This window comes from Calliopsis andreniformis, unplaced genomic scaffold, assembly GCF_051401765.1.
Source record: "Calliopsis andreniformis isolate RMS-2024a unplaced genomic scaffold, iyCalAndr_principal scaffold0017, whole genome shotgun sequence".
NCBI lineage: Eukaryota > Metazoa > Arthropoda > Insecta > Hymenoptera > Andrenidae > Calliopsis > Calliopsis andreniformis.
Genome location: NW_027480429.1, coordinates 3,125,094 through 3,137,858, shown reverse-complemented (window position 1 = coordinate 3,137,858; position 12,765 = coordinate 3,125,094).

The window sequence follows — 12,765 nt, the reverse complement described above, 5'->3', positions numbered from 1 at the left end:
ACGAATAATTGCAACCAGTTTGAAAGTGATGGCCAATTCTACCTTCCGGGCAACCTAGGCTTCACTCTATTGCGTTGCTCCACCAGATCGAATAGTTAGTGCCTTAGAAGTCAACGCCAGAAGCATAAAATACAATATAAATACAACAGTTTTTCCATCGTATAAAACGAATAATTGCAACCAGTATGAAACTTATGGACATTTCTACTTTCCGAGCAACCTCGGCTTCACCCTAGGGCGTTGCTCTAACAGATTGAATAGTTAGGGCCTTAGAAGTCAACGCCCGAACCATAAAATGCAAGAAAAATACAACAGTGTTTCCATCATATAACAGGAATAATTTCGACCAGTTTGAAACTGATGGCCAATTCTACGGTCCGGGCAACCTAGACTTCACTCTAGGGCGTTGCTCCACCAGATCGGATAGTTAGTGCCTTAGAAGTCAACGCCAGAAGCATAAAATACAATATAAATACAACAGTTTCTCCATCGTATAAAACGAATAATTGCAACCAGTATGAAACTTATGGTCATTTCTATTTTCCGAGCAACCTAGTCTTCACCCTAGGGCGTTGCTCCAACTGATTGAATAGTTAGGACCTTAGAAGTCAACGCCCGAAGCATAAAATGCAATAAAAATACAGCAGTGTATCCATCATATAACAGGAATAATTGCAACCAGTTTGAAAGTGATGGCCAATTCTACGTTCCGGGCAACCTAGGCTTCACTCTAGGGCGTTGCTCCACCAGATCGAATAGTTAGTGCCTTAGAAGTCAACGCCAGAAGCATAAAATACAATACAAGTACAACAGTTTTTCCATCGTATAAAACGAATAATTGCAACCAGTATAAAACTGATGGTCATTCCTATTTTCCGAGCAACCTAGGCTTCACCCTAGGGCGTTGCTCCAACAGATTGAATAGTTAGGACCTTAGAAGTCAACGCCCGAACCATAAAATGCAAAAAAAATACCACAGTGTTTCCATCATATAACAGGAATAATTGCAACCAGTTCGAAAGTGATGGCCAATTCTACCTTCCGGGCAACCTAGGCTTCACTCTATTGCGTTGCTCCACCAGATCGAATAGTTAGTGCCTTAGAAGTCAACGCCAGAAGCATAAAATACGATATAAATACAACAGTTTTTCCATCGTATAAAACGATTAATTGCAACCAGTATGAAACTTATGGTCATTTCTATTTTCCGAGCAACCTAGGCTTCACCCTAGGGCGTTGCTCCAACAGATTGAATAGTGAGGGCCTTAGAAGTCAACGCCCGAACCATAAAATGCAAAGAAAATACAACAGTGTTTCCATCATATAACAGGAATAATTGCAACCAGTTTGAAAGTGATGGCAAATTCTACGTTCCGGGCAACCTAGGCTTAGCTCTAGGGCGTTGCTCCACCAGATCGAATAGATAGTGCCTTAGAAGTCAACGCCAGAAGCATAAAATACGATATAAATACAACAGTTTTTCCATCGTATAAAACGAATAATTGTAACCAGTATGAAACTTATGGTCATTTCTACTTTCCGAGCAACCTAGGCATCACCCTAGGGCGTTGCTCCAACAGATTGAATAGTTAGGGCCTTAGAAGACAGCGCCCGAACCATAAAATGCAAAAAAAATGCAACAGTGTTTCCATCATATAACAGGAGTAATTGGAACCAGTTTGAAAGTGATGGCCATTTCTACGTTCCGGGCAACCTAGGCTTCGCTCTAGGGCGTTGCTCCACCAGATCGAATAGATAGTGCCTTAGAAGTCAACGCCAGAAACATAAAATACAATATAAATACAACAGTTTTTCCATCGTATAGAACGAATAATTGCAACCAGTATGAAACTTATGGTCATTTCTACTTTCCGAGCAACCTAGGCTTCACCCTAGGGCGTTGCTCCAACAGATTGAATAGTTAGGGCCTTAGAAGTCTACGCCAGAAGCATAAAATGCAATATAAATACAACAGTTCTTCCATCGCATAAAACGAATAATTGCAACCAGTTTGAAAGTGATGGCCAATTCTACCTTCCGGGCAACCTAGGCTTCACTCTATTGCGTTGCTCCACCAGATCGAATAGTTAGTGCCTTAGAAGTCAACGCCAGAAGCATAAAATACAATATAAATACAACAGTTTTTCCATCGTATAAAACGAATAATTGCAACCAGTATGAAACTTATGGACATTTCTACTTTCCGAGCAACCTAGGCTTCACCCTAGGGCGTTGCTCTAACAGATTGAATAGTTAGGGCCTTAGAAGTCAACGCCCGAACCATAAAATGCAAGAAAAATACAACAGTGTTTCCATCATATAACAGGAATAATTTCGACCAGTTTGAAACTGATGGCCAATTCTACGGTCCGGGCAACCTAGACTTCACTCTAGGGCGTTGCTCCACCAGATCGAATAGTTAGTGCCTTAGAAGTCAACGCCAGAAGCATAAAATACAATATAAATACAACAGTTTTTCCATCGTATGAAACAAATAATTGCAACCAGTATGAAGCATATGGTCATTTCTACTTTCCGAGCAACCTAGGTTTCACCCTAGGGCGTTGCTCCAACGGATTGAATAGTTAGGGCCTTAGAAGTCAACGCCCGTACCATAAAATGCATAAAAAATACAACAGTGTTTCCATCATATAACAGGAATAATTGCAACCAGTTTGAAAGTGATGGCCAATTCTACGTTCCGGGCAACCTAGGTTTCACTCCAGGGCGTTGCTCCACCAGACCGAATAGTTACGGCCTAAGAAGTGAACGCCAGAAGCATAAAATACGATATAAATACAACAGTTTTTCCATCGTATGAAACAAATAATTGCAACCAGTATGAAGCATATGGTCATTTCTACTTTCCGAGCAACCTAGGTTTCACCCTAGGGCGTTGCTCCAACGGATTGAATAGTTAGGGCCTTAGAAGTCAACGCCCGTACCATAAAATGCATAAAAAATACAACAGTGTTTCCATCATATAACAGGAATAATTGCAACCAGTTTGAAAGTGATGGCCAATTCTACGTTCCGGGCAACCTAGGCCTCACTCTAGGGCGTTGCTCCACCACATCTAATAGCTACGGCCTTAGAAGTCAACGCCAGAGGCATAAAGTACAATATAAATACAACAGCGTTTCCATCGTATAAAACGAATAATTGCAACCAGTGTGAATGTTATGGTCAGTTCTACATTCCGAGCAACCTAGGATTCACTCTAGGGCGTTGCTGCACCAGATCGAGTAGTTAGGTCCTCAGAAGTAAACGCCAGAAGCATAAAATACGATATAAATACAACAGCGTTTGCATCGTATAAAACGAATAATTGCAACCAGTGTGAATGTTATGGTCATTTCTACATTCCGGGCAACCTAGGCTTCACTCTAGGGCGTGGCTCCACTAGATCGAACAGCTAGGGCCTTAGAAGTCAACGCCAGAAGCATAAAATACAATATAAATACAACAGTTTGTCCATCGTATAAAACGAATAATTGCAACCAGTATGAAACTTATGGTCATTTCTACTTTCCGAGCAACTTAGGCTTCACCCTAGGGCGTTGCTCCAACAGATTGAATAGTTAGGGCCTTAGAAGTCAACGCCCGAAGCATAAAATACGATATAAATAGAACAGCTTTTCCATGGTATAAAAGGATTAATTGCAACCAGTTTGAACGTGATGGTCACTTCTCCTTTCCGGGCAACCTAGGCTTCACTCTAGGGCGTTGCTCCACTAGATCGAACAGCTAGGGCCTTAGAAGTCAACGCCAGAAGCATAAAATACAATATAAATACAACAGTTTTTCCATCGTATAAAACGAATAATTGCAACCAGTATGAAACTTATGGTCATTTCTACTTTCCGAGCAACCTAGGCTTCACCCTAGGGCATTGCTCCAACAGATTCAATAGTTAGGGCCTTAGAAGTCAACGCCCGAAGCATAAAATGCAATAAAAATACAACAGTGTTTCCATAATATAACAGGAATAATTGCGACCAGTTTAAAAGTGATGGCCAATTCTACGTCCCGGGCAACCTAGGCTTCACTCTAGGGCGTTGCTCCACTAGATCGAACAGCTAGGGCCTTAGAAGTCAACGCCAGAAGCATAAAATACAATATAAATACAACAGTTTTTCCATCGTATAAAACGAATAATTGCAACCAGTATGAAACTTATGGTCATTTCTACTTTCCGAGCAACCTAGGCTTCACCCTAGGGCATTGCTCCAACAGATTCAATAGTTAGGGCCTTAGAAGTCAACGCCCGAAGCATAGAATGCAATAAAAATACAACAGTGTTTCCATAATATAACAGGAATAATTGCGACCAGTTTAAAAGTGATGGCCAATTCTACGTCCCGGGCAACCTAGGCTTCACTCTAGGGCGTTGCTCCACCAGATCGAATAGTTAGTGCCTTAGAAGTCAACGCCAGAAGCATAAAATACAATATAAATACAACAGCTTTTCCAGCGTATAAAACGAATAATTGCAACCAGTATGAAACTTATGGTCATTTCTACTTTACAAGCAACCTAGGCTTCACCCTAGGGCGTTGCTCCAACAGATTGAATAGTTAGGGCCTTAGAAGTCTACGCCCGAACCATAAAATGCAAAAAAAATACAACAGTGTTTCAATCATATAACAGGAATAATTGCGACCAGTTTGAAAGTGATGGCCAATTCTACGTTCCGGGCAACCTTGGCTTCACTCTAGGGCGTTGCTCCACTAGATCGAATAGTTAGTGCCTTAGAAGTCAACGCCAGAAGCATAAAATACAATATAAATACAACAGTTTTCCATCGTATAAAACGAATCATTGCAACCAGTATGAAACTTATGGTCATTTCTACTTTCCGAGCAACCTAGGCTTGACCCTACGGCGTTGCTCCAACAGATTGAATAGTTAGGACCTTAGAAGTCAACGCCCGAAGCATAAAATGCAATAAAAATACAGCAGTGTATCCATCATATAACAGGAATAATTGCAACCAGTTTGAAAGTGATGGCCAATTCTACGTTCCGGGCAACCGAGGCTTCACTCTAGGGCGTTGCTACACCAGATCGAATAGTTAGTGCCTTAGAAGTCAACGCCAGAAGCATAAGATACAATACAAGTACAACAGTTCTTCCATCGTATAAAACGAATAATTGCAACCAGTATGAAACTTATGGTCATTCCTATTTTCCGAGCAACCTAGGCTTCACCCTAGGGCATTGCTCCAACAGATTCAATAGTTAGGGCCTTAGAAGTCAACGCCCGAAGCATAAAATGCAATAAAAATACAACAGTGTTTCCATAATATAACAGGAATAATTGCGACCAGTTTGAAAGTGATGGCCAATTCTACGTCCCGGGCAACCTAGGCTTCACTCTATTGCGTTGCTCCACCAGATCGAATAGTTAGTGCCTTAGAAGTCAACGCCAGAAGCATAAAATACAATATAAATACAACAGTTTTCCATCGTATAAAACGAATCATTGCAACCAGTATGAAACTTATGGTCATTTCTACCTTCCGAGCAACCTAGTCTTCACCCTAGGGCGTTGCTCCAACAGATTGAATAGTTAGGACCTTAGAAGTCAACGCCCGAAGCATAAAATGCAATAAAAATACAGCAGTGTATCCATCATATAACAGGAATAATTGCAACCAGTTTGAAAGTGATGGCCAATTCTACGTTCCGGGCAACCGAGGCTTCACTCTAGGGCGTTGCTCCACCAGATCGAATAGTTAGTGCCTAAGAAGTCAACGCCAGAAGCATAAAATACGATATAAATACAACAGCTTTTCCACCGTATAAAACAAATAATTGCAACCAGTATGAAACTTATGGTCATTTCTACTTTCCGAGCAAGCTAGGCATTACCCTAGGGCGTTGGTCCAACAGATTGAATAGTTAGGGCCTTAGAAGTCAACGCCCGAAGCATAAAATGCAATAGAAATACAACAGTGTATCCATCATATAACAGGAATAATTGCAACCAGTTTGAAAGCGATGGCCAATTCTACGTTCCGGGCAACCTAGGCTTCACTCTAGGGCGTTGCTCCACCAGATCGAATAGTTAGTGCCTTAGAAGTCAACGCCAGAAGCATAAAATACAATATAAATACAACAGTTTTTCCATCGTATAAAACGAATAATTGCAACCAGTATGAAACTTATGGACATTTCTATTTTCCGAGCAACCTAGTCTTCACCCTAGGGCGTTGCTCCAACAGATTGAATAGTTAGGACCTTAGAAGTCAACGCCCGAAGCATAAAATGCAATAAAAATACAGCAGTGTATCCATCATATAACAGGAATAATTGCAACCAGTTTGAAAGTGATGGCCAATTCTACGTTCCGGGCAACCGAGGCTTCACTCTAGGGCGTTGCTCCACCAGATCGAATAGTTAGTGCCTAAGAAGTCAACGCCAGAAGCATAAAATACGATATAAATACAACAGCTTTTCCACCGTATAAAACAAATAATTGCAACCAGTATGAAACTTATGGTCATTTCTACTTTCCGAGCAAGCTAGGCATTACCCTAGGGCGTTGGTCCAACAGATTGAATAGTTAGGGCCTTAGAAGTCAACGCCCGAAGCATAAAATGCAATAAAAATACAACAGTGTATCCATCATATAACAGGAATAATTGCAACCAGTTTGAAAGCGATGGCCAATTCTACGTTCCGGGCAACATAGGCTTCACTCTAGGGCGTTGCTCCACCAGATCGAATAGTTAGTGCCTTAGAAGTCAACGCCAGAAGCATAAAATACAATATAAATACAACAGTTTTTCCATCGTATAAAACGAATAATTGCAACCAGTATGAAACTTATGGACATTTCTATTTTCCGAGCAACCTAGTCTTCACCCTAGGGCGTTGCTCCAACAGATTGAATAGTTAGGGCCTTAGAAGTCAACGCCCGAAGCATAAAATGCAATAAAAATACAACAGTGTATCCATCATATAACAGGAATAATTGCAACCAGTTTGAAAGTGATGGCCAATTCTACGTTCCGGGCAACCTAGGCTTCTCTCTAGGGCGTTGCTCCACCAGATCGAATAGTTAGTGCATTAGAAGTAAACGCCAGAAGCATAAAATACAATATAAGTACAACAGTTTTTCCATCGTATAAAACGAATAATTGCAACCAGTATGAAGCTTATGGTCATTGGTATTTTCCGAGCGACCTAGGCTTCACCCAAAGGCGTTGCTCCAACAGATTGAATACTTAGGGCCTTAGAAGTCAACGCCCGAAGCATAAAATGCTATGAAAATACAACAGTGTATCCATCATATAACAGGAATAATTGCAACCAGCTTGAAAGCGATGGCCAATTCTACGTTCCGGGCAACCTAGGCTTCACTCTAGGGCGTTGCTCCACCAGATCGAATAGTTAGGTCCTTAGAAGTAAACGCCAGAAGCATAAAATACGATATAAATAGAACAGCTTTTCCATGGTATAAAAGGATTAATTGCAACCAGTTTGAACGTGATGGTCACTTCTCCTTTCCGGGCAACCTAGGCTTCACTCTAGGGCGTTGCTCCACTAGATCGAATAGCTAGGGCCTTAGAAGTCAACGCCAGAAGCATAAAATACAATATAAATACAACAGTTTTTCCATCGTATAAAACGAATAATTGCAACCAGTATGAAACTTATGGTCATTTCTACTTTCCGAGCAACCTAGGCTTCACCCTAGGGCATTGCTCCAACAGATTCAATAGTTAGGGCCTTAGAAGTCAACGCCCGAAGCATAAAATGCAATAAAAATACAACAGTGTTTCCATAATATAACAGGAATAATTGCGACCAGTTTAAAAGTGATGGCCAATTCTACGTCCCGGGCAACCTAGGCTTCACTCTAGGGCGTTGCTCCACTAGATCGAACAGCTAGGGCCTTAGAAGTCAACGCCAGAAGCATAAAATACAATATAAATACAACAGTTTTTCCATCGTATAAAACGAATAATTGCAACCAGTATGAAACTTATGGTCATTTCTACTTTCCGAGCAACCTAGGCTTCACCCTAGGGCATTGCTCCAACAGATTCAATAGTTAGGGCCTTAGAAGTCAACGCCCGAAGCATAAAATGCAATAAAAATACAACAGTGTTTCCATAATATAACAGGAATAATTGCGACCAGTTTAAAAGTGATGGCCAATTCTACGTCCCGGGCAACCTAGGCTTCACTCTAGGGCGTTGCTCCACCAGATCGAATAGTTAGTGCCTTAGAAGTCAACGCCAGAAGCATAAAATACAATATAAATACAACAGCTTTTCCAGCGTATAAAACGAATAATTGCAACCAGTATGAAACTTATGGTCATTTCTACTTTCCAAGCAACCTAGGCTTCACCCTAGGGCGTTGCTCCAACAGATTGAATAGTAAGGGCCTTAGAAGTCTACGCCCGAACCATAAAATGCAAAAAAAATACAACAGTGTTTCAATCATATAACAGGAATAATTGCGACCAGTTTGAAAGCGATGGCCAATTCTACGTTCCGGGCAACCTAGGCTTCACTCTAGGGCGGTGCTCCACTAGATCGAATAGTTAGTGCCTTAGAAGTCAACGCCAGAAGCATAAATTCAATATAAATACAACAGTTTTCCATCGTATAAAACGAATCATTGCAACCAGTATGAAACTTATGGTCATTTCTACTTTCCGAGCAACCTAGGCTTGACCCTACGGCGTTGCTCCAACAGATTGAATAGTTAGGACCTTAGAAGTCAACGCCCGAAGCATAAAATGCAATAAAAATACAGCAGTGTATCCATCATATAACAGGAATAATTGCAACCAGTTTGAAAGTGATGGCCAATTCTACGTTCCGGGCAACCGAGGCTTCACTCTAGGGCGTTGCTACACCAGATCGAATAGTTAGTGCCTTAGAAGTCAACGCCAGAAGCATAAAATACAATACAAGTACAACAGTTCTTCCATCGTATAAAACGAATAATTGCAACCAGTATGAAACTTATGGTTATTCCTATTTTCCGAGCAACCTAGGCTTCACCCTAGGGCATTGCTCCAACAGATTCAATAGTTAGGGCCTTAGAAGTCAACGCCCGAAGCATAAAATGCAATAAAAATACAACAGTGTTTCCATAATATAACAGGAATAATTGCGACCAGTTTGAAAGTGATGGCCAATTCTACGTCCCGGGCAACCTAGGCTTCACTCTATTGCGTTGCTCCACCAGATCGAATAGTTAGTGCCTTAGAAGTCAACGCCAGAAGCATAAAATACAATATAAATACAACAGCTTTTCCAGCGTATAAAACGAATAATTGCAACCAGTATGAAACTTATGGTCATTTCTACTTTCCAAGCAACCTAGGCTTCACCCTAGGGCGTTGCTCCAACAGATTGAATAGTTAGGGCCTTAGAAGTCTACGCCCGAACCATAAAATGCAAAAAAAATACAACAGTGTTTCAATCATATAACAGGAATAATTGCGACCAGTTTGAAAGTGATGGCCAATTCTACGTTCCGGGCAACCTTGGCTTCACTCTAGGGCGTTGCTCCACTAGATCGAATAGTTAGTGCCTTAGAAGTCAACGCCAGAAGCATAAAATACAATATAAATACAACAGTTTTCCATCGTATAAAACGAATCATTGCAACCAGTATGAAACTTATGGTCATTTCTACCTTCCGAGCAACCTAGGCTTGACCCTACGGCGTTGCTCCAACAGATTGAATAGTTAGGGCCTTAGAAGTCAACGCCCGAACCATAAAATGCCAAAAAAATACAACAGTGTTTCCGTCATATATCAGGAATAATTGCAACCAGTATGAAAGTGATGGCCAATTCTACGTTCCGGGCCACCTAGGTTTCACTCCAGGGCGTTGCTCCACCAGACCGAATAGTTACGGCCTAAGAAGTCAACGCCAGAAGCATAAAATACGATATAAATACAACAGCTTTTCAATCGTATAAAACAAATAATTGCAACCAGTATGAAACTTATGGTCATTTCTACTTTCCGAGCAAGCTAGGCATTACCCTAGGGCGTTGGTCCAACAGATTGAATAGTTAGGGCCTTAGAAGTCAACGCCCGAAGCATAAAATGCAATAAAAATACAACAGTGTATCCATCATATAACAGGAATAATTGCAACCAGTTTGAAAGCGATGGCCAATTCTACGTTCCGGGCAACCTAGGCTTCACTCTAGGGCGGTGCTCCACTAGATCGAATAGTTAGTGCCTTAGAAGTCAACGCCAGAAGCATAAATTCAATATAAATACAACAGTTTTCCATCGTATAAAACGAATCATTGCAACCAGTATGAAACTTATGGTCATTTCTACTTTCCGAGCAACCTAGGCTTGACCCTACGGCGTTGCTCCAACAGATTGAATAGTTAGGACCTTAGAAGTCAACGCCCGAAGCATAAAATGCAATAAAAATACAGCAGTGTATCCATCATATAACAGGAATAATTGCAACCAGTTTGAAAGTGATGGCCAATTCTACGTTCCGGGCAACCGAGGCTTCACTCTAGGGCGTTGCTACACCAGATCGAATAGTTAGTGCCTTAGAAGTCAACGCCAGAAGCATAAAATACAATACAAGTACAACAGTTCTTCCATCGTATAAAACGAATAATTGCAACCAGTATGAAACTTATGGTTATTCCTATTTTCCGAGCAACCTAGGCTTCACCCTAGGGCATTGCTCCAACAGATTCAATAGTTAGGGCCTTAGAAGTCAACGCCCGAAGCATAAAATGCAATAAAAATACAACAGTGTTTCCATAATATAACAGGAATAATTGCGACCAGTTTGAAAGTGATGGCCAATTCTACGTCCCGGGCAACCTAGGCTTCACTCTATTGCGTTGCTCCACCAGATCGAATAGTTAGTGCCTTAGAAGTCAACGCCAGAAGCATAAAATACAATATAAATACAACAGCTTTTCCAGCGTATAAAACGAATAATTGCAACCAGTATGAAACTTATGGTCATTTCTACTTTCCAAGCAACCTAGGCTTCACCCTAGGGCGTTGCTCCAACAGATTGAATAGTTAGGGCCTTAGAAGTCTACGCCCGAACCATAAAATGCAAAAAAAATACAACAGTGTTTCAATCATATAACAGGAATAATTGCGACCAGTTTGAAAGTGATGGCCAATTCTACGTTCCGGGCAACCTTGGCTTCACTCTAGGGCGTTGCTCCACTAGATCGAATAGTTAGTGCCTTAGAAGTCAACGCCAGAAGCATAAAATACAATATAAATACAACAGTTTTCCATCGTATAAAACGAATCATTGCAACCAGTATGAAACTTATGGTCATTTCTACCTTCCGAGCAACCTAGGCTTGACCCTACGGCGTTGCTCCAACAGATTGAATAGTTAGGGCCTTAGAAGTCAACGCCCGAACCATAAAATGCAAAAAAAATACAACAGTGTTTCCGTCATATATCAGGAATAATTGCAACCAGTATGAAAGTGATGGCCAATTCTACGTTCCGGGCCACCTAGGTTTCACTCCAGGGCGTTGCTCCACCAGACCGAATAGTTACGGCCTAAGAAGTCAACGCCAGAAGCATAAAATACGATATAAATACAACAGCTTTTCAATCGTATAAAACAAATAATTGCAACCAGTATGAAACTTATGGTCATTTCTACTTTCCGAGCAAGCTAGGCATTACCCTAGGGCGTTGGTCCAACAGATTGAATAGTTAGGGCCTTAGAAGTCAACGCCCGAAGCATAAAATGCAATAAAAATACAACAGTGTATCCATCATATAACAGGAATAATTGCAACCAGTTTGAAAGCGATGGCCAATTCTACGTTCCGGGCAACCTAGGCTTCACTCTAGGGCGTTGCTCCACCAGATCGAATAGTTAGTGCCTTAGAAGTCAACGCCAGAAGCATAAAATACAATATAAATACAACAGTTTTTCCATCGTATAAAACGAATAATTGCAACCAGTATGAAACTTATGGACATTTCTATTTTCCGAGCAACCTAGTCTTCACCCTAGGGCGTTGCTCCAACAGATTGAATAGTTAGGGCCTTAGAAGTCAACGCCCGAAGCATAAAATGCAATAAAAATACAACAGTGTATCCATCATATAACAGGAATAATTGCAACCAGTTTGAAAGTGATGGCCAATTCTACGTTCCGGGCAACCTAGGCTTCACTCTAGGGCGTTGCTCCACCAGATCGAATAGTTAGTGCCTTAGAAGTCAACGCCAGAAGCATAAAATACAATATAAATACAACAGTTTCTCCATCGTATAAAACGAATAATTGCAACCAGTATGAAACTTATGGTCATTTCTATTTTCCGAGCAACCTAGTCTTCACCCTAGGGCGTTGCTCCAACAGATTGAATAGTTAGGACCTTAGAAATCAACGCCCGAAGCATAAAATGCAATAAAAATACAGCAGTGTATCCATCATATAACAGGAATAATTGCAACCAGTTTGAAAGTGATGGCCAATTCTACGTTCCGGGCAACCGAGGCTTCACTCTAGGGCGTTGCTCCACCAGATCGAATAGTTAGTGCCTAAGAAGTCAACGCCAGAAGCATAAAATACGATATAAATACAACAGCTTTTCCACCGTATAAAACAAATAATTGCAACCAGTATGAAACTTATGGTCATTTCTACTTTCCGAGCAAGCTAGGCATTACCCTAGGGCGTTGGTCCAACAGATTGAATAGTTAGGGCCTTAGAAGTCAACGCCCGAAGCATAAAATGCAATAAAAATACAACAGTGTATCCA